This window comes from Sceloporus occidentalis, unplaced genomic scaffold (genome assembly GCF_023333645.1).
Source record: "Sceloporus occidentalis isolate IW3139 unplaced genomic scaffold, rSceOcc1.0.p SCAF_4, whole genome shotgun sequence".
Classification (NCBI taxonomy): domain Eukaryota; kingdom Metazoa; phylum Chordata; class Lepidosauria; order Squamata; family Phrynosomatidae; genus Sceloporus; species Sceloporus occidentalis.
Genome location: NW_028316984.1, coordinates 143,322,262 through 143,345,306, shown reverse-complemented (window position 1 = coordinate 143,345,306; position 23,045 = coordinate 143,322,262). Strand labels below are relative to the sequence as shown.

Below are 23,045 nucleotides of genomic sequence, written 5' to 3'. Positions count from 1 at the left end.
CGTGGCCTGGGGTCAGGGCGGAGGAGGTGGGCAGCGGGGGGCTTCCCCCTTTGCCTCCTCTGCCCCAGGCCGCGCGGCCCTCCTCTTCCTCCGCACGGTGGAGGAGGGCGGCGCAGTCGCATGGCCCAGGAGGAGGTGGAGGAGGTGGAGGATGAGGAGGCGGCGGTGGCAGGACCGGGCTGGGGCCGGTCGTGATGCGGCCCGCGGGCCAGGGGTTGCCAACCCCTGCTCTAAGTGATTCATATGGGGAGATATGCTTTCTCAAATAGTCTGGACCTAAGCCGTGCAGGGTTTTATAGGTCATGACCAACACTTTGAATTGTGCTCAGAAACAAACCATTAGCCTGTGAAGCTGTTTCAATTCAGGAGTTATATTCTCCTTATAATTGGCTCCAGTCAGTGTTCTAGCTGCAGCATTTTGAACCAGCTGAAGTTGCTGAACAGTTTGCAAAGGTAGCCCCACGTAGAGTGCATTACAATAGTCAAAACAGGATGTGACCAAGGAATGTGTCACCATAGCCAGATCTGGCATCTCAAGGAATTGGCGCAGCTGGGCACTAGTTTTAACTGTGCAAATGTACTCCTAGGCATCCAGGCTCAGAGTGGAGTCGAGGAGCACACCTGCAAACCTGAGATTTCAGGGGGAGTGTAACCTCATCCAGCTCAGACAAAGCCCCAGTTTCCTGATTTACTGTGCAACTGACCAGGAGCACCTCTGTCTTGACTGGATTAAGCTTCAATTTGTTTGCCCTCATCCAGTCCACTACTGACAGCAGACACTGGGTCAACACAGAGACAGCTTCCTTGGAGTCAGATGGAAAGGAGAGATAGAGTTGGGTGTCATCCGCATATTGATGATACTGCACCCCAAAACTCTGGATGACCTCTCCCAGCAGGTTCATGTAGATGTTAAACAACACGGGGGGCAGCACAAACCCTGTGGGACTCCACGGGCTAGCAGCCAAGAAATCCAACAAGAGTCCCCCAACACCACCTTCTGGGTCTACCCCTCCAAGTAAGACCAGAACCACTGAACAGCAGTGCCCCCAAGTCCCATCCCAGAAAGATGGCTCAGAAGGATACCATGGTCATTGGTATCGAAAGTCACTGAGAGATCTAGCAGGACCAACAGGGACACACTCCCCCTATCCAGTTTCCTGCGTAGGTCATCCACCAAGGCAACCAAAGCTGTCTCTGTGCCATAGCCAGGTCTGAAGCCAGATTGAAATGCATCTAGATAATCCGTTTCATCCAGAAATCCCTGGAGCTGGGAGGCCACCACTCACTCCAGAACCTTGCCCAAGAATGGAATGTTAGAGACTGGCCGATAGTTATCCAGAATGAGCTCTTTTTCAGTAATGGTTCCACCACAACTTCCTTTAGACAGGATTTAAATTTGCCTTGCTACAGTAAAGCATTCACCACCCCCTTTACACACTCGGCCAGTCCCTCTCTAGCTAATTTCAGAAGCCAGGAAGGGCAAGGATGCAGTTTGCACATGGTGGCCCTCACTTCTCCAAGGATCCTATCCACATCCTCAGGCTGCACAAATTGAAACTTATCCAATAATCTGCTCACTAGAAGTCTTCGCTCTTTTACTTGGCAATTGTGATACAGTATCAGAAAGCCTCCAGGAATGTACATGACAGCTTCATGAAGGGAAGCGATGGAATAGGAAGACAAAGAGGCAATTGGGCTAAAGAAGTGGTACTGGGAAGATGATGGACTATTCCAAGGGAAAATAAAGACAAACTCTTACTCAGAGTGAAATAAAAAGACATCCTAACACTAAAGTTTGTGTCGGCAAGCAGTTATCAGAACACATTCCAAGAGGTGTTTGCACAAGGTTGTTTTATAGGATTTTGGTAACGCTGGTATGAGAACACATGACTCATTAGAAAAATGATAATGCTTGGTGAAGTGTGAGGCAGTAAGAAAAGAAGAAGAAAATATTACAGACGGACAGACTCAATCAAAGAAGCAGCAGGGCTGTTGATGACAGGATGTCTTGCAAGTCTCTCATCCATAGGGTTGCCATAAACTGAAGCCAACCTGATGACAGTTAATAACAATGAAAGGAATAAAGAACTACGTCACTGAATATATATTCAACAGATGCAAAAAAATAAAGGCCCTGCTCAGGTGATTCACTATTTGCTGTGACATGTAGGACTCTTGTCAATGCTCTCATGAAGGAGGGGCAAAAACTGCAGAAGTCATCTCTAGTCCATATGTATACACCCTCAAGTAGCTGGGTTCATACTTGTCATGCCTCCAGAGCATCTTTGATGCTCTTGAGACATATATTTAGTTGAGATTATATTAGCTTTTCTATGTATTAGTTTAGAAGGGGAAATAGAAATCTAGAGCTTTAAGAAAGGCAAGGATTGTGGGAAATCCCAGGGTCTTATACTGTCTCCCTCTAGTTAGTTTCAGTGTATAGTAAGATTTCAGCCAAGTCAGACCTGGAGAGAGTATTTTCCTTTGACAAAAAGATAAGTCCACAAAAGAAGAAAGAGAGTCCTCAGAAGAAGAAAGATAGAATCCACCAAGAAGAGAGAGCAAGGTATTTAGGAAGGACTATTGAGAAAAAGGAGATAAGTTTCATGTTTGTGTTTATAACCAGTAAAGCTTTTGAAACTTAAGAAATTTGTGGACAAGTCTTTTGTTCTGGCTGTGTTCCCGAGAGCCAGAGGCCTTACTACACCCAAAGTCCATAGTATGCTTAGGTGCTAACTGGAAACATCTGCAGAAGCTGCTTACAAGAGCAATTACTTTCGTAAACTGACTGGTAAGAACCGTCCATCCTGACCTGGAACTGAGCTCAGTAAATACTTTTTCACAGTAAGGCAGCATTTCACTGGCACCCATAGGTCCTGATCTTGCTTCCTTCCAAAGAGGAAAGCAAAGAAGATAAAAAGAGATACAGAAATTCTTTCCTTTAATTAAAGAACACTTATTGAGACCTAAAGGTTGCAAGAATACAAGGAAATTTGACAGAAAGGGTAAAGATTCTGTGATAGTTTGAAGGAATATTATGACAGAGGAAATGCTTCTGTCCAGAATTGGCACGCATCTAGGCTGAAGGAACTAGATCACTGAAGGGTGTCTCTGTAAGGTAAGTAAATTACTCACTTTTTAAACCTGGATCAGAAACTTTGGTCCTCCAGATGTTTTGACGATTGGCAAAGCTGGCTGGGGCTTCTGGGAGTCCAAAACACTTGGATGACCAAAGTTTGGGGATGATTGATCTAGACACTATACTTCTACTGATGCAGCCTAAAATCGTATTGACCTTTTTAGCTAACACATCACACTGTCAACTCACATTGAACTTGTGGTTTACTTGGACCCCCAGATCCCTTTCACATACACTTTTGTTCAGCCAAGTGTTCCCCATCCTATATCTATGCATTTCATTTTTCTGCCCTAAGTGCAGTACCTTACATTTCTCTGTGTTGAATTTCTTTTTGTTAGCGTTGGCCTAGCTTTCTAGTCTATTCAGGTCATTTTGAATTTTGATCCTGTCCTCTGGAGTATTAGCTATTCCTCTTAATTTGGTGTCATCTGCAAATTTGATGAGAATGCCCCGATATTCTGTCATACAAGTCATTGATAAAGATGTTGAATAGCACTGGGCCCAGGACAGAGCCCTGTGGGACCCCACTGGTCACTTCTCTCCAGGATGAAAAGGAGCCATTGTTGAGCACCTTTTGGGTTCAGCTGGTCAACCAATTACAGATCCATGTAACAGTTACTTTGTCTAGTCCACATTTTACAAGCTTGTTTACAAGAATGTCATGGGAAACTTTGTCAAAGGCCTTACTGAAATCAAGATATACTATATCCACAGCATTCCCTTCATCTACCAAGCTGGTAATTTTATCAAAGAAAGAGATCAGATTAGTTTGCCACGACTTGCTTTCCCAAAACCCATGTTGACGTTTTGTGATTATGGCATTCCCTTCTTTTTCCTGGAGAAGAACTATGGCTCCTTCTGCCTCTAATGGCCCACTCCATTTCGCCTATTTTAGAGGAAGCGACTGATGTTATTATTTTAATTGTTGTATTCTAATTTTATGGTGGAAAGGTTGGGGATTAATGTATTCCACTGTGTCTTAATTTTATTTATGCTGTATACTTTACCGTGTTTGCAGTTTTATTTATGCTGTAATCCCGCCTCGATCCGTAGGGAGAGGCGGCAAATATAAATAAACCATATTATTATTATTATCATTATTATTAAATGTCCACTAGCTCTCTGTTTAACGATATGCTCTGGAATCTTTCCTGGTATTGATGTCAGGCTAACTTCAACCCTGTTGAAAGTCCATTTGAAAGCTGACCCTTTCCTCAGGAGTATAAGGCAATGGTTTCCAGTCTTCCAGACCAAGAAATCCCCACACAAAACAACAGCCCACAAGGTGCCTCAGGCAGCCTCCTTAAGATGGTGGTTCCTCCTCCTCCAAAGAGCCCCTTCAGTCCCGAGGAGACTTAGGCTGCGTCTACACTGGAGAGATAACCCGGTTTGGCATCGCTTTAACTCTTTGTCTGCCTCTTTGCTATGGAATTCTGGGAGTTGGAGTTTGTTGTGGGGCCCAGAGCGGAGCGGAGCTCCGCTCTGGGCCCCACAACAAACTCCAACTCCCAGAATTCCATAGCCTTGAGCCAGAAAAACTTAAAGCGGTGCCAAACCGGGTTATCTCTCCAGTGTAGACGCAGCCCTAACTTTTAAGCCCTCCCCCGAGGCGCCCAGGAGTCACTCCGCAGCCCCAGCTCCCCTTCCTCAGGCTACTCACACGTCGCCCCTTCCCAGCAGCACACAGCCATCCTCGGCCAGGAGGACCCGCCGGAGACCCGGCTCGAGCCGACCCGAAAGAGAACCGCGCCACACAAGACGGGAAGCGCCTCCATGGAGCCAGCCAATCAGAGGACACAAACAAACCAGCCCTACCGCCTTCCCTGCCCCTTTGCATTTTGGGAAGGGGAGTTCTTTCTTCCTCGGGAAGAGCGGGCCTGCCTTCAAAACGCCAACGCTACCGCCTTCAGGAGGGGCGGGGCTTTACCGGCCGCCGCTGCAAAAGCAGGGCCGCGCGCGGTGCATTTCGGGAGATGTAGTCTGTGAGACCTGGAAACCAGCTAGTTTCGAATCCGGCTGCGAAAGTCCACTTGGTCCTCCTTTTCCAGGACGTGTCCTACATTTCAACCATCTTCCCTCCAGACTGAAATGTATCAGGATTAGTATTACATTATAATATAATGTATATATTATATAATTATATAAAATAATTATATATATATATATATATATATATATATAATTATATTACAGTATGTAATTATATAGAATTATATAATACATATAATATATAATATTTTGTAATATAATATAATTTGCTTATATAATAAAATCTATTATATATAGTATTATATAATATATTATATATACTATACTATAATATATTTTACTAAAGCAAACAGCAACAACAACAGCGACATGCATCTGAGGAAGGAGGCTCAAGCCTAGGAAAACTCATGCTACCAGCTTCTTTCTTTCTCTAGTCTCACAGGTGCTAGGAAACCACTTTACATAACAACAACAACAGTTTGGGATAGCTTGAATTCAGGGGTGGTTTTTCTGGTAAAACGTCTTGTTGTTGTTGTTGTTGTTGTTGTGTGCCTTCAAGTCATTTCCAACTTACAGTAACTCTAAGTCAGTGGTTCCCAACCTTCCTAATGCCGTGACCCTTTAACACAGTTCTTCATGTTGTGGTGACCCAAACCCATGAAATTATTTTCCTTGCTACTTCATAACTATAATTAAATTAGTGTTTTCCAATGGTTTTAGGTGACCCCCATGAAAAGGTCATTCGACCCCCAAAGGGGTCCCGACCCACAGGTTGGGAACCACTGCTCTAAGGCCTATCATGGGCTTTTCTTGGCAGGTTTCCTCAGAGGGGGTTTGCTATTGTCATCCTCTGAGGCTGAGAGTGTGTGACTTGCCCAAAGTCACCCAGTGGGGTTTAATGGTTGAGCCGGGAATGAAACGCTGGTCTCTAGAGTTCTAGTCCATCACTCAAACCACTAAGCCTCACTGGCTCTCCAAATACGTTGTTGTGTCGTGTGCCGTCAAGTCCTTTCCAACTTAGGAGTTTATAACTTTATTACAGCCATTTGGGCAGCAACGTAGGAGTTTATCACACGAAGGAGATCGGGAGTTAATCCCATCAATATCCCGGGGGGAAATCCCATAATTACGCAAAACTATTTCACATGACGTTGTACAAACCTGACATTCAAGTGGTCACAAAGAAGCATTAACATCTGATTCAGTTTCGGGATTTCAGCCACAATGCATTTCCAATATCACTTTATTTCCGCAATTGCGTGTGATAACCATTCGCACAATTACACTCCATTTTCGCTTTATTTGCGGGATGCTTTAAATGCGCTTTAATGCCAAAGTTAGCCACAGTGTGATAAACTCCTTATAGCGACCCCAAGGCGAACCACAAAACAAAACCAAAAAAGACACTGGAAAGTACATATTCACAGTGGAAGATTGAAAGAAACAAAGCCGCTTGTTTTCTGCTGCTCCAGAGACTAGGACCTGGAGCAATGGATGCAAGCTACAGGAAAAGAGATTCCACCTCAACATTAGGAGGAACGTCCTGGCAGTAAGGGCTGTTAGACAATGGAAAATACTGCCTCAGAGTGTGGTGGAGTCTCCTTCTTTGGAGGCCTTTAAACAGAGGCTGGGTGGCCATTTGTTGGGACATGCTTTGATTGTGAGATCCTGCATGGCAGGGAGTTGGAGTAGATGGCCCTTGGGGTCTCTTCCAACTCTGATTCTACGATTAGAGTCCCACATCCTATTCATTTAACTATTTATTTCATTTATGCCACCTTTCTCAACAAAAGTGACCCAAGGAGACTCACAAAATAAAAACACTTTAAAAAACTTTAATGTAAAAAAATTAAAAACAGTTAAAATCATCGAATTAAAACAATATAAAATTAACATTAAAAGATACAAAAAATTAAAACATAACTAAAACACACACTGCACATAAAACCAGCTTGTCACAGTTATTACTTTAAAAAGCCCCTATGCAATGGTCCAAAACCTTTTATTGTTTAACAAGACCAACACCTTTCGGCCTTATCACCAAGTGGCCTTCTTTCAGGAGCTATTATAAAATAAACAGAAACCCACTACTATGCATGTAATGTTTGAGAAAACAATAATGCTGGGAAAGGTGGAAGGAAGTAGAAAGAGAGGAAGGCCGCATGCCAGATGGAAGGACTCTATTAAAGGGGTCACGGGTGTGAATTTACAGGAACTAAGCAGAACAGTGGATATTAGGGAGTCTTGGAGACATCTCTTCCATGGGGGTCATCATGGGTCGAGATTACTTAAGGGCAGTTAACAACAACAACATCTTTGAGATAACACGTAAAGCATCTTTTAAAAACTATTTTTCTTAAAAATATATGTTTCTATTATATTTAAATGTGTGTGCGTGTGTGTATACACACACACACACACACAAATCCTCATACATTTCTGGAGTTGCAGTCTGCACTCTCTATACAAAGGGACATTTGATTATCATATAGGAACTTAGGTTCATAAAACACAGCAGAAATTGCCCTGGCTCAATGCTAGGGAGTTCTGGGAACTGTTTTGAGAGACATTTAGCCTTTTCTGTCAGAGAGAGCTCTGGTGCCACAATAAACTACAATTCCCAGGATTCCCTAGCACTCAGCCAGGGCAGTTAAAGGGTCTCAAAGTGGATTATTTCTGCAATGTGTTTTGGACTTTAGATAGCTTATGTAGGAACAGGTTGTAAACAGGTTGTGCATGTTTTAAGGGCAATACTTTACGTATTCTTTATTCAGGAGTCACCTTCTGAGAGATATATTTGGGGAGCGTAAACTATTGAATGCATGGGGACTTGCACCCAAATTGGCAAACAATACTGTCCAGGGATGGCCAGTTTGTCAAGGGTGACCAAATGTCATAACCGTGAAAAAGGACAAGGCACCGCAACATGTAGTACATTCAAGGACATTACACAAATAAAAGCTAAAAACACTCTTATTAAATATAAATTCATGCTTCTTAGTGATGCTCAAAATGGAGGGCATTTCGAAATTCCTCCTGGACAGAAGGTTGAAATGCAGAGCATGTCCTGGAAAAAGATTTCTGGTCACCCCGAGTTTGTCCTGTCTCCCCCAGTTGTTACTGAAATTCAACTCCCAATGGCCCTGGCCAACAGGTCTGCTCTGGGGCCACAGCAAACTACAATTCCCAGAATTTGATAACATGGCACCTGGTGGTTTAAGCGGTATCAAACTGGATTATTCCTGCAGTGTGGATGCAGCCTAGGAGTAAACTACAACGTGAGTGGATACTGAAAGTGAAAACCAGATAAAACTGCTTTCGTTCAAAATTCTGGCTTTGGATGAGGAAAAATGTCATGTCAGTATGGTAGATGTTATTCACATATTTCCATGAAAAGTATAATTGCTTACTACATCCAGAGTCAGTATGCTGTAGTGGTTTGAGTCGAGTGTTGCGCTAGGATAGCAGAGAGAAAGAGCAGAGTTCGAATCCCTGCTTAGCTAGCTGTGGGAACCCATTGGTGACCTTGCTCAGCTTCTGAGGAAGGCAAAAGCAAACCCCCTCCGAATAAATCTCGCCTGGAAAACCCTATGATAGGTTTGTCTCTCAACCCAACACAGCACATAAGAGGCTACAGATAGAAAGGTAAATATTTCAGACTAACCCAGGAAATTACATAGTTTGCAAAAACATATAGAAACTTGCAACTTCTTCCTCTTCTTTATTTTTAGGAAACGCCTTCTCTACCCACTTTCATTTCTTTTTTTGGAAAGAAATGTTTCCTAAGCATATTACATATTGGTATTGGTTCCAAACCACTATGTTGTGAATTTACTTTAAGAGGTAATCTGAGTGCTTTAAAAAAAATGCACCCCCCCCCCCCATATGCACAATAAGGCAGTGTGATGTAGTGGTTTGATCATTGGACTACAACTCCCAAGACCAGGGTTTGAATCTCCCACTGGGTGACCTTGGGCAAATCACGCTCTCTCAGCCTCAGAGAATAAACCACAGTGCAGAGGGAAAAGGGCGTTAAATTTTATATGTAAATAAAATAAATATAAATAAATATAAAAAAATTAGTAGTAATTACTATGGAACTAATAATACTAGTACTATCCGTTGGGAGAAGCGGAGAAATACAAATAAACTTATTATAATTAATATTATTATTAATATAATAAAATAAAAAAATATAAAATTACTAGTAATTACTATGGTACTAGTAATACTAGTACTATGGTATAAAATAATACATAATAAATAATATAGTAAAATAAAATATGAAATATAAAAATTACTAGAGATTACTATGTTACTAGTAGTACTAGTACTATGGTATGAAATAATAAATAATAAAATAAACAGTAAAATAAAATAAAGTATGGAATATAAAAATTACTAGTGATTACCATGGTATTAGTAATACTAGTACTATAATGTGATCAAATACTAGGGATTGTAGTGTTGTTTGTTTGTCTGTTTGTGTTGGAGAGAATTAGCCTTCTCTGTCCTTTGCCCCCACAAACCACAAACCCCAGCCTTCCATAGCATGGAGCCAGGGCAGCTAAAGCGGTATCAAACTGGCTTTACATCCCCAGTGCGGATGCTATTTTTAAAAAGGAAACAGGAAAGCTGGGTGGCGACGAGGAAGCCGGCTCTGAGGCGAGTCAGGAAGGATGTAGTTGGAAGAGAATAGAGAAAGGAGGAGCCAGGCTTGGGCGGCCATTAGTTGTCACCAATAGAGACCCTGGGGAAAGCAGTGGGAGGAGGAGGCTGAGGCGAAGATTGGGAAGGAGGAGGAGGAGGAGGAGGAGAAGGGACTGGAGGCAGCAGGAAGCTCCGGGAAAGTGGGCCCAGTGGGGCTGGGCTGAGGTAAATGGCGGGCTGGGGCTGCCTGAAAACGGACGAAGCCAGAGGCAGAAGGGAGAGATTGAGGAGGGCGGGACGGAGGGCTCCTCGCCCCAGAAGCCCAGGAGGGAGGGAGGGAGGAAGGAGGAAGGAGAAAAGAGGTTGTAATGGCGGGGGGGGGGGTCCCTCATAAGGGACTGCCCTGGTTCAGGGAGACCAGACTTGGTCCTCCTTTTCCAGGACCTGGCTCCCATTTCAGCCTCTGCCCAGGAGGCATTCCAAAAGGTCCCCCATTCTGAACAGGACTAAATAGTATGAGTTTACATTTCCACAAGTGTTTTTGGCTTCTATTTGTTCATGAAGTGCCCCATTTCAACTTTCTGTCCAGAAGGGATCCCAAAAGGCCCTCCATTTTGAGCAGGACTAAGAAGCATGGGTTTACATTTATAACAAGTGTTTTTGGCTTTTATTTGTTCATCTGCTCCATTTCAATTTTCTGTTCAGTAGGAATTCCAAAACGTCCTCCATTTTGAGCAGGACTAAGAAGCCTATAGGCTGGAGAAAGGGGATGCTGTCTCAGAGAGAGGCCACGTATTTCCCAGGGTGGCCAGAGTGGGTCCTCCTTTTCTAGGACCTGTCTCCTATTTCAGCCTCCTGTCCAGTAGGAATTCCAAAACGTCCTCCATTTTGAGCAGGACTAAAGAAGCCGAGATAGCAACACCTTTGCTTTTTCATAGTTAAGGTTCATAAACTTTGCTTCAAATGCCCCAAATAGTTTAAAATGTTATCTAAAATGTCGTATGAAGTATATACAGTAATTTTAAAGAACATTTTAAACAATCTTGGGCATGAAACAAAGTTTGCGCACCTTGGACTGCGGAGTTCCTAGTCCAGACTATCTAAGTCTAGAAATGTTAGACACAAAAACAATTGGCCTCAGAAAACTGCATCGACTTATCTATGGGTCAGTGTCAGTGCTATACTTTATCCCTTATTTAAAAGCAACAGCCATTCCCCCAGTGAAAGACAAGAGTTTGGTCTGTCCCCATCTATCCAGCTTTTAGGGTGAGCACAAACAGTTACATAGGCTGGAATTTTACATGAGGTCTGTTTATAGTTGAGTATGTATGGTAGCTAGTTATTTCTGAAGGTATGTTGCCTTCCTCCCTCCATCTCTAAGGAGTACAGGGTAAGCCTCACTTATCCAGAATGATCCCCCCCAAAACACTTTTTTTATAGATGGCTCAGATAGCGACCTGAGCTTCCTGACAGTTTAGTGTATACAAACTGTTTCAGGCACAAAATGGTTTAAAATAGTCAATAAAATGTTCATTAAAATTACTGTATATACTCTTGTATAAATCTAGAGATTTTAGTAAAAGAATTGACCTAAAAAACCTGAGTTGGCTTACATAAAAAGGAACCCCCCCCCCCTCAAGCTGCATCCACACTGCAAAAAAAAAAATTCAGTTTGACATCACCACTTCAACTGCCCTGGTTAGGTGCTGTGGCATTCTGGGAATTGTAGTTGTTTTGTAGATTTGGGATATTATTGTAGTTCAGGTTATGTGTATAACATGTATACAAAATGTAAATGAATTTTGTATTTAGACATGAGTCCCATCTCCAAGATATCTCATTATGCACATACTGTATATGCAAATGCGGGTATTACAAAATTTCAACTACATCCAAAATCCACAGCAGCTCTGATCTCATGCACTTTCGCTGAAGGAACTCAACCTGTTTTAGTAATGGTTTGTATATAGTAAAGCCTGAACTCTTACGATACACTTCTTAAGAAATGACACTCTTATCTTTCACAATCTGGTTAGTAGTGGATGTTTCACACACCACTTAATATCATGGGGGCCTGCTCAAGCCTGTGTCCAAGCAGAGACAGTCTAGACCTACTGCTTTGTATTACATGTATACCTCAGATAACAAAGTAGGTGTGTGCCTGGAAATTACTTCTTCAACAGAAACTTTGGTACCACAGGCAGAAGTAACATTTGAAGGGGCGGAACAGACAGCCTTTTTAAGCCGTCATCCAGGTGGCCTAAGAGCACGGTGTTCATACGCTGCATGTCCTGAAGCCGCCCAGAAGTCAGGTGGCTGCCCAGACATGGGTGGCTTCAAGGCGCTTTGGTGACTTGGTGTTTATATTCCACACACCACCAGAGTTGCTGGAAGTTGCCATGGCGCTGTGGCGGGGCGGGAAAAGCCATCTTTTCCCCAGCCAAAAAAAGGAGCAGATCTTTGCAGATCAAGGTGGTTTGGGGCAAGTGTTCGCTGCGGCCGCAGTCGGCTTCAGGCCGCCCCTTATGGCCCATCTGTTACCCCTCAAAGAATAGGGATAGGTTCCTACACAAAAAAAAAAAGTTCAATAAGTTTCAGCAAACCTTTTATTCAGAACTAATGGTATGCACATGTGAAATGAAACAGCAAGAATCTATTAAAATATTCAAAGACCAGGTGGTCAACAACTTCCTACAGAGCAAACACAGCCATAGCCTCCAAGCTATGGAATAACTTGCCGGAAGAGGGCCATCTTATCACCACCTTAGATGTCTTCAAGAAGGCACTTAAGATGGATCTCTTCCAGTGGGCCTATCCACCTGATCTTTTATAAAGAAGTAAGGAAAAAATCCACTTCTGGTCATACCTGTGTATTTTAGATGGTGATTTTATTGTTCTGAATTGTATCTTTTGAGCAACGTTATTGTTTTATTGTATGGCTTTTAGATGTTTTTATGGTTGTAATCCTGCCTCGATCCACAGGGAGAGGCGGGAAATATAAATAATTTATCATTATTATTATTATTATTATTAGATCACTTAAGTCATACGTAAGTAAACAAAAACATTTTCAATTTCCTAGGCGCATTACAGGCCCATGAGGCGCCATCATCGTGCCGTCATTATGCATGAGGGGCGGCGCTTCCTGATGTGCCTTGCCCCTTGTACGTAATGACTACGTTAAAATGGCAGCAGCCGTTCCACATGGCCACCGCCATTTTGACGTAGCGGACGCTCTGCGTCCGCACATCGCGCAGTGGAAGTGACGCCACAAGTGCGCGACTAGCGCCTCACGGCATCTCTTCCGGGGGTGAGGAAGGAGCGCGATTTTCGCGCTCCTTCTTTGCTGCGTCTGGGAACTGCGCGGTTTGGATGCTGCGGTTCCCGGACGCAGCAACCAGCAGCGGCGCGAGACTGCCCCTTCTGGGCCATCTGTAACGCGCCTTTGACATCACTTAAAAGTTTCTTCCAGCAGCCTCCACCTTTCTTGTGATTTCTCTTTTGATGGATAGACTTATAGATCTGTCATATTTTTAAAAACATATTGGGTGAGCTGGTAAGGCAGTGTTTTCTGTTCTCCCCCTTTTCTATTTCCTGCTTGCTCAGTAAAGGATTCCGGAAGGAGATGCTGTTTGCACACTGAAGGCAGGCATTTGATAGTTCTGTGTTTGCCTCTATACTGCTATAGTAGGATTGGCAAGAGTAGAATCCCGCATTTTCCCACCTTAAGCTTCATTGCATTGTTTACTGCTGAAACCTGACAATGTTTCTTCTTTCTTCATCATGGTCCCAGTGCTGTTGTTGCTAAAAACTTTCCAACTAGACAGAAGGTAAGGAAAGAGGGTGCAGGCATCAAAAGGATTGTAAAAATGAGCTTCTTTGGGCCAAAACACATTGCAGTAATAATCCAGTTTGAGACTGCCTAAATTGTTGTGTTTCAGTGCAAAGGAATCCTGGGAACTGTAATTTGTTGTGTCACCAGAAGTCTCGAACAAAGAAGGCTAAATGTCTCATGAAACTACACTTCCCATAATATCCTAGCATTGAACCAGGGCAGTTAAAGCAGTATCAAACTGGATTATTTCTACAGTGTGTTTTGACATATTGTTAAAGGCTTTGTTAACTGAGGTATGCCTGTACTGCCTTTTTACATGTGTTTGAGCAGAGACAACTAACAAGTAAAAGATGTTAAGAGTCATTGGGCACAATATGTAAAAATCACAGTATGGACTGTTTTCATACAGTATATTTCTTCTCGTTTTGCTCCATTTCTTCTCTTGCAGAGACAGCCATAAGCAGGGCTTCCCCACACTCTTTAAATCACTCTTAACTTCATCCACTTACACAGTCAGACATGGACCATTATGTGCAATTTTAACAGAAAAGAGAAGTAGAAATCAAAACCAAAGGTGGAAAACAGTTCTTGAAATATTGGATCCTTATTCAAAAAGTGTTTTCCATATGTAAATATGTAGTCATATACTTTTTGCTTTCATCTTACCAAGGCTGCATCTTCACTCCAGAAATAGTCTAGTTTGACACCAACTTTAACTGCCATAGCTCAGTGTTATGGAATTCTGGGACAGCAATTTGTTGTGACACTAGAGCTCTCTGACAGAGAAGGCTAAATGTCTCCCAAAACTACAGTTTGAGCCATGGCAGTTAAAGTGGTGTCAGAATTAAATTATCCATGAGTCTGGATTTGGAGAATTCATCATCCACATTTACCCAAAGTGTTTCTGAGGATAAAACTTAAAAAGATGTTGTTAATGCCTTTGAAAAATATGCCCACTGTGCCTTTGAACCTGTGAAACTAGTGTCATCAGAGAAGAGCTTTGTCTAGGCAGTGTAGCAACAATTCCTTTGATGTATGTTCTTCACTAGATGTGTATTTCTCAGTAAAGGTGAAATCTTATGTCAATTTACGCATGAAAAGCCTGTTGAATTCAGCAGACCTAACTTGTCTACCATGTGACTTCCTTCAGATAATTTGCACACTTTCGTATGTGTACGTTTCCACCCACAGTGTCCATCTGGTAAATGGAAGTAACTCTTTTTGTTCTCTGTTCCAGCAGTACCTGTCTCTGGTCTGATGTGCCATTCTATTTTAATTTTTTACCACAACCACTACCTCTTCTTTTACTACACAACTTCATCACCATGAATCACATCACAGCATCCCTCTTCCCTTTTGGTCATCTTGTTCCCAGAAATTCTGTGAATTTGATCTTTCATTTCTGTCTACATTTTTCAGTCATGAGTGGGAGGATTTTGTTCATTCTCCCGTGTTCAGGCATGAGGGGATGTCCTTCCAACCTACAAAGTCTCACCATATTGAAGGATCTTTCATTTTACTTGAAATATTTCTGCCCCTTTCTTTTCTGTTCTTCTGCACCTGCATTTATGCCTCTGGCAATCAACAGTAGAACTCTACAGCAGAGAATTCTTAAGTACCTCACTAGACTATAAATCCCAGGAATCTGTATGATACATTTACCACATACTGCCATTGTTAAAGTATTACCAAACTTTCATAACTGTGCAGTATAGATACACTGTTTGCACAGCCCCAGATTGTTGCAGCACTGCAGTTGTAACCTATTACTGTGTTAGTTGCTGTCCCAATGCTTTATGGTCCTACATAGGACTGAGTTTCTATCAACTTCTATAACATGTAGTCATGTTTGAGAGAAAGTAGTATTTTTCCACAATCGTGCAAAATTGGTTTGTAGGAATCATGCTAACCACATGATTATTGCAGTTACAAGACTGCTATAACCTGACCTATCGAAACTGTGGCCTATGGTTTTACATCTTGTTTATGCACAGTATTATCCATTTTACTACTGTGCATTCTGATGGTCCTTAAATGTTAAAAGTATGACTGGAGATCAGGGTTCAAATCCTCACTCAGCCATGCAAATCCCCTGGGTGACCTTGAGCAAGTCACACACTCTGCCTCAGATGAAGGCAGTGGCAAACCTCCTCTGGATAAATCTTACCAAGAAACCCCCATGATAGGTTCACTTTAGGATCACTATAAGTTGTAAACAACTTGAAGCACACAACAAGTATAGTGGCAGTTCTGATTAGATATATGTGGGATTGTGCTTAATATGATTAGTCTTCACCAAAAGATTTCTTTTTGTTTTTGTTTTCAAGAGACAGCTGTGTTACTCTGTTTCAGTATAAAAACTGTTATCTGGAGGCTATATGTCCATTACTGATAGTTCATTCTATAGCCTCGTATTGTCACTGCTCTTGGTCTCACATATTTTTACCCTTGAATTTTCCTAGCTGCTCTTTTTCTTAATCTTTCTTTTTTCATTACCAAGGGAAACAGTGTGTTTGTACATACTCCTGCCTTTCTATTTGGTGCCAATATGTAGAATTCTTGGCTTGTATTGTATAGGTAAGTAAATATTACTGTTGAACTGTCGAGAAAGATTTTGTGGGTATTACACAGTTTCAAGTATTAAACAAGTGAGACAATTAACTTGCTGATTCTAAGCTTCCTGAAAGAGGACTAATAACACTATTGTTTTTGCAGCATATTCAGGAAACTGATAAGAGAACTCTGGAAAAAGGTCCAGAGTGGTGTCTTTGTTTTCACATTTTCATTTTGTTTAGATCAGGGGTAGGCAACCTTTTTGAGCCGGGGGCCGGGTTGCTTTCCCTCAGACAACTGGGGGGCCGAAGCCAAAAAATAAATAATTAAATATTTTTTTAAAAAAAATTAGATATATAAATAAACCAGGACAAATGTAGGACAAAATTTTCAAATGGAAGACACTTTTTTAAAAAAATGGAGGACACGCAAAAAAATTTGCTGATTTTTTAAAAAAAATGTTAATATAAATGCATGTTTCTGAGGCTTCTATAGACAATTGCCCCCCAAAGGCCCCGGCGGCAATCGGCAGCAGGACCGGGCTGGGGCCGGTCCCAAGGCCTCGCCGGGCCGCATCTGGCCCGTGGGCCACAGGTTGCCTACACATATGACATATAAATATACATAGACTCGGTGGAATTCTGTCTGTCACCATTAAGAAGGGGTCAGTTTGTACTGCAAAGTGAAGTTCCAACCTCCAAAACACTAGAAAACATAAGACCCCCAAGAATACAGAACTTCTATTTTTTATCTTCTTGTACTGTTTTTCCTAAAATCTATGCAGACTCTCTGAGGTTTTTCAGTGCTGATCCTAACTTAGTGCCCCCCCCCCCCCCCCGGTCTGAACAATCATTCAGAATTTTTAATCTAAATGGCTGTCTGCTAAAACCAGCTTAGTTCAGGTGGATCACTATGGTCTAAACCCAGAGTTCGATGAATGATAAAATAATTTCTGGCATCTCCTCTCATTAAAGTCCTATATCAGGGGTAGTCAAAGTGCCCTCATGGGCTGAATGTGCCCCCCTCAGTGGGTCAAAAAACAATTTTCCAAAATACCCTCAGAAACCCTCTACACAATGCAGAGGGCATTTCCACAATATTTGGAGGCTCCCAAGGAGCCCCAGGATAAAAACAAATTATTAATTTGTTCAAAAAAGTTTTGCCCCCAAATGTCCTCTAGGATATTTCACCACCATCCCACCGTATTTTGAGTTCCCCCTGGGTTAATTTAGATCCAAGAGGCCTTTTCTGAAAATGGAGATCACTTTGTGTTGTTGAAAAAGCCACTACCTCCCGTAGCCACCTAAAAGAGTCCAGGAAACCTCAAAAACATTATGAAAATGCTGCTTTGTATTCCTTGAGGGAAAAACATGCTTTTTTTTGCAAGAGGGGGTGTTGCTGGGGGTGTAGCCTCCAAGGTCTCCTAAAGAACTAACACAACCCCCTACTCTTCCATAGTTGCCCACCCAGCCCTGAAAATATATTTAGGCCTGAAAATGTATGACCTATGGTTCAAGGATCCTTGGAATTGGTGCAGTGGAAAATCAAAAATTGGTACTGTATAATATAGATGCCACTGAAGAGATGAAAGAGCACTTTAGAATCTAAGCCTATGTGCATGATTAGCTGACTTCTGTTAGAGAATGCAGCAAAACTAGGAAGAAGGTAATTTAATCTCCACACTGCACCCACATGTTCCCCAAACAGGCCCTGCAGGTTTCCCCCGCCCTCTAGAGCCTGGGTTCGAGCAGCATAGAGAGCTGTAGAGGAAGAGAAGCAATTTCCATTGTGGTCATAAGGGAAAAACTGGATTAAGCCCTAGTTGTATACAGGAATAGATCAATCTAGCCTTGGTTAGTACTTGGATGGGAGACTTCCAATGAATGCCAAGTGCTATAGGTAGGTGATAAGTCAGAAGAAGGAGCTGAGTACTTTTGACCAAAGAAAAGCCCATGAAATTAATGGGGTCATTATAAATCAACATGTAACATGAAGCCACACACACATGCTGTAACATGTAGTGGCGATCACATAAGAACTCTACCAAAAACTAGCTGTTATAATGTCACAGAGAAAAGAGGAATAGAGAAGGGAAAATCCCAAGAAAAGAATAAAGGCTGAGGAAGGGAGAAGATAGATCTAAGAAACAAGGGGTTTAAAAAGCAAGATCCCTCATGATACTATGAGAAGTAGTTTCGACTGTTTGGGGCATAGGAACAAACATTCAAACAAGTGTACCAAAAGAACAACTCAATACTAATCACAGACTGTACACACAAATCATAGTTGGAAAAGACCACAAGAGCCATCCAGTCCAACCCCCTGCCATACAATCAAAGCACTTTCAATAGATGGCCATTCACCATCCTCTACACATGCTCCAGGTTGTTCACATCTTTCTTGAATTGTGATGATCAGAGCTGGACATAATATTCCAGATGAAGTCTGACCAAAGCACAATAGAGTGGTACTATTACTTCTCTTGATCTTAACACTATACTTCTACAGACGCAGCCTAGAACTGCACTGGCTTTCTTAGCTGTCATATCTCATTGTTGATTCATGTTCAATCTGTGGTCCACTAAGACTCCTAGATTCTTTTTGCATGTACTGCCATCAAGTCAGGTGTCACCCATCCTATATCTGCACATTTAATTTTTACTGCCTACAAGTGTAGTATCCTACATTCCTCCCTGCTGCATTTAACTTCGTTAGTTTTCTAATCTGTTAAATTCATTCTAAATTCTGATTTTGTCTTCTGGGGTATTAACAACCCCTCCTAATTTAGTGTCATCTGCAAATTTGATAAACATGTCCTCTGTTCCATCGTCCAAGTCGTTGATAAAGACGTTGAACAGCACTGGATGCGAGACAGAATCCTGTGGCACCCTGCTAGTCACTTTTTTCCAGGATGAGTAGCCATTGCTGAGAGCCCTTTGGGTTCAGCTGGTCAACCAGTTACAAATCCACCTAAGAGTCACGTTGTCTAGCCCATATTTTACTACCTTTTTTGCAAGGATATCAGTAGGGACCTTGTCAAAGGCCTTAAAGAAATCAAGATATGCTACATCCACAGCATTCCCATCATCTACCAAACTTATGACTTGATCAAAACAGAGATAAGATTAGCCTAGTATGACTTGTTTTTGAAAAACTCATGCTGATCACAGCATTTCTTTCTAAGTGCTTACAGACTGCATGTAACAATTTCCACAATCTTTATTTAAACTCAGGGTTCTGAGAAACAGGTTGTCTCATATCCATGGGGCTAGTCACCAGTGGTTTCATTTACTCACAGTGGTCTCCTTTAGGCATCTGGAGGTCCTCCAATACAATTCTATGGTCATGTTTAGCTAGAAATATAAAATTCACTATTATCTGCGATTTGCACTATCTATGGGAAGTCTGGGAATGTACCCATACCCTGCGGATACGGGGGACATACTGTACTTTCACACTGAAATTTTATTTTACACAATGATCTGAGATACAGCAGTGTAACAAACTGCAGGAGGCTTCCCACAGAATATAGATTTTAATAACATCATACAACATGGATTTATTCACATATAGCAAAGGTGTGCAACTGTGAGATGCTAGGAGGCTGCATTAATCCCCCAGGAGACCTTGCAGGGCAACATTCCATATTGCACCTCCATCCTAAAAAAACCTCCCCCTCCCCCCAATATTTCCTTGAGGAAATGAAGAACTTTTCTACCATTTTAGCTCCCCTGCCCCAGGCCATTTCAGGACCAGGAAAAGCTTTTTTTTAACAAGAAGTGACTGGAAGTTGCTTTTGTTCAATTCCTCTTTTAAAAAGACCTCTCTTGGGGCTCAGATGGCCCTTGGCCCCCCAAAATGTCAAAATGTTGACCTCACCGGGTATCTGGGGCATTTCCTCCCTGGAACCAGCCAACAAAAATGGCCTTGGAGGCACATGCAGTCCTACTAGAATAATGGATACATTAGGACTCAGTAAGTAATATATGAGATTCTACCTAAAGAGGTTCCACCTAAACACTAGGAAGAACTTCCTGACAGTCAGAGCTGTTTGAAAGCTCTTACATTGCCTCAGAGAGTGATGGAGTCTCCTTCTTTGAAGGTTTTTAAGCAGAGGCTGGATGGCCATCTGTCAGGAATGCTGTGACTGTGATTTCTTGCATGACAAGGGGGTGGACTGGATGGCTCTTGTCATCTCTTCCAGTTCTATGATTCTATGAATCAGGTTCCATAATGAAAATTTTGTTTCGAAGATTACTTCATTCATTAACAAATTTTAACTTTCTCATGACCCTATTAAAGATGAATATCATCTGATTCTCTAACAATAATTACATACTATATTCATGATTAGTATTACAGTAACTAGTTAGTACAGTAGTTATAAAATGTGTTTTTACATATTCTTTCTTCTTAATTCCCAATTGTTAATGTATCTTCCTGTGTACATTTTAACTGCACATTGTTGTTGCTGTTCTTGTATGCCTTGAAGTCATCATTCCTGTCTTATGGCCACCCTGTGTTTGCTTGACAAGATTTATTCAGAGGAAGTCTGCTATTGCCTTCCTCTGAGCCAGTGTTATTTGCTCAAGGTCACCCAGTGGACTATCGTGGCTGGGTGAGGTTTCAGACTCACCTCCCAGAGTCCTAACCCAACACTCATTATGCTGGCTCTTATATAAACTATCTATTTTATTGTTCACCAGCAAAAGTAACGGATTTCATGGAGACAGTAACAGCTTTCTCCATCTGAAGGTACACAGCTGTCAGAGATGGACACAGTGACCTAAATCCACCTACTATTCCTACAGTAGATCCACTGAAATGGTGAGATTTACCTGAGTGTTGATTTACGACTTAACTGATTCAGGATTCTACTTTGCTAAGGACTAGAAATTTGATTAAGCCAGTGTGTTCACCCCTTCTGGGTGAAGTGAGTTCTTGAAACCCCAAGAATATTCACTACTGTGGTGAAACCCCAAAGTTCCCACAGGAGGTAGTCTGCTCATGTCATGGTCTTGAAGGGGGGCAGGATCTTGCACAGCAATGAGAATTGGTCAGTTCACAATACTCTTTGTTGCTTTGCTGCATACTAATATTGCTCATCCCTGGAAATTTCTCTATGTAACTTCCTCTACTACAGATAAACATTCACTTTCACTGTTAATTTTTTTTTTTAATTCCAAGATTAAGAGAGACTTGAAAAGAAAAACAGAAGCAATCTATTCCTGAGAAAGATTTCTCTTTCAATCTGATATCACCTGTAACTTACAAGGAAAAAGGGAAGTAATCTGTCATTCAAAAACATTGAAAAGCTAGACAAGAACACAGAGTACTGCTTGTATTGTACTAGGGTTTTTCCAAGTTAATTTTTCTGCATTCTGACATTTTACTTACAGTTTTACTTGCAATATTTCAGCATTTAGGGTGGGGATTTTTTGGTAGTGTTTAAACATTTGTTTTTGATTTTATGCTCTGCTTATCTACCAAAAACATGACCCAAAGGCTTAAATCCTTTTGCCCCAACTAGAGTAGAACTACTGAATCAACTGTATTTACCTGTGTGTTGACTATTCAACAATTAATTGAAGGGCCTACTGCAACTGGGTCTAACCAATAGGATTCCAGCCAAATAGACTATCCATCAAAACTGTTGTTATTGTGTGCCTTCAAGTTGTTTCACACCCAATGGGTTTCATGGCTGAGCTGGAAGCTGAACCCTCATCTCCAGAGACATAGTCCAACACTCAAACCACTACACTACGCTGGCTCTCTCAATCAAAACTACATTTACTCATTTAAGATTTAAATAACAATTTCAGTAAAATAATTGGTATTAATGCTAGGGTCATGAGATTATCACAAGTTATTTAAGCCTTTTATGAACTGATGCGTTGTCTTAAATTTGGTTGAAAGTCAAAACAAACCAAGCACATAGTACCAAAGCTGGAAATTTGGTTGTACCAATAGCAATCAGATGACTACTTGTACTACCGTGTAGCAGAAAAAGAATCTCCCCCTACACTCTCTCTCTGGCTTTACTTTGCACTATCGAAACCCCATACATTTCATCAGGTTTTCTTAGGCTAGGAATACTCAGAGGTAGGCTTGCCATATCCTGCCTGGGGGCGGGACTTTCCCGGTTTGGGGTGGGTCCGCACGGTCCCGCCCTAGTTTGGCCCCGCTCCTGGGATTTTCCCCGCCCCCCGGTGACGGATGCCAGGCAGGGAAAGGAGCCTCGCCTCAGCGAGGCCCATTCCCTGCCTGGCCTCCTCCGCCGGCGACGGAGGCGGCCTGACAGGGGAAAGAGCCTTTCCTCTTCTTTCTCCTCTTCTTTCTCCTCCTCCTCTTCTTCTGCTTCCTCTCCTCCTCCTCTTCTTCTTCCTCCCCTCCTCCTCCTCCTTCTTCATCTTCTTCCTCCTCCTCTTCTTCTTCCTCCTCTCCCCCTCCTCCTCTTCTTCCTCCCCTTCTTCCTCTTCTTCTTCTTCCTCCTCCTCTTCTTCTCCACCTCTTCTCCTCCTCCTCCTCCTCTTCTTCCCCTCTTCCTCCCCTTTTTCTTCCTCTACTTCCTCTTCTTCCTCCTCCTCCTTTTCCCCTCTTCCTCCTCCTCTTCTTCCTCCTTATCTTCTTCTCCTCCTCCTCCTCCTCAGCTTCTTCCACTATTCCTCCTCTTCTTCTGGTTTTTGGCCAGAAAGGGAAGCACATTTCTGCCATCTGTCTAGGAATAATGCCAAATCTCTTCCATTTTGATCATGCCTAAGAAACATGCATTTATATTAACATTTTTTAAAAAATCAACAATTTTTTTGCATGTCCTCCATTTAAAAAAATGTGTCCTACATTTGAAAATTTTGTCCTACCTTTATCCTACATTTGTCC

At 42.1% G+C, this 23,045-nt stretch overlaps 2 protein-coding genes across 4 annotated transcripts in view; one reads left to right on the top strand and one right to left on the bottom strand.

Moving 5' to 3' along the window:
* The window catches only part of ZNF106 (zinc finger protein 106), a 67,855-nt gene extending 62,989 nt beyond the window's left edge, over nucleotides 1-4,866 (bottom strand). The window contains exon 1 of the mRNA XM_089521880.1: nucleotides 4,800-4,866. The gene's annotated coding sequence lies outside the window, so the exon portion shown is untranslated. The remainder of the gene's footprint in view (nucleotides 1-4,799) is intronic.
* A 277-nt stretch (nucleotides 4,867-5,143) lies between these two features.
* Nucleotides 5,144-23,045, top strand: part of SNAP23 (synaptosome associated protein 23) — a 37,080-nt gene continuing 19,178 nt past the window's right edge. Inside the window, exon 1 of one of the 3 annotated variants that reach the window (XM_089521878.1) lies at nucleotides 5,144-5,229. The gene's annotated coding sequence lies outside the window, so the exon portion shown is untranslated. Of the gene's footprint in view, nucleotides 5,230-9,912; nucleotides 10,004-10,966; nucleotides 11,169-23,045 lie in introns of those variants that run through there. The other 2 variants (XM_089521877.1, XM_089521879.1) reach the window with 2 other exon arrangements.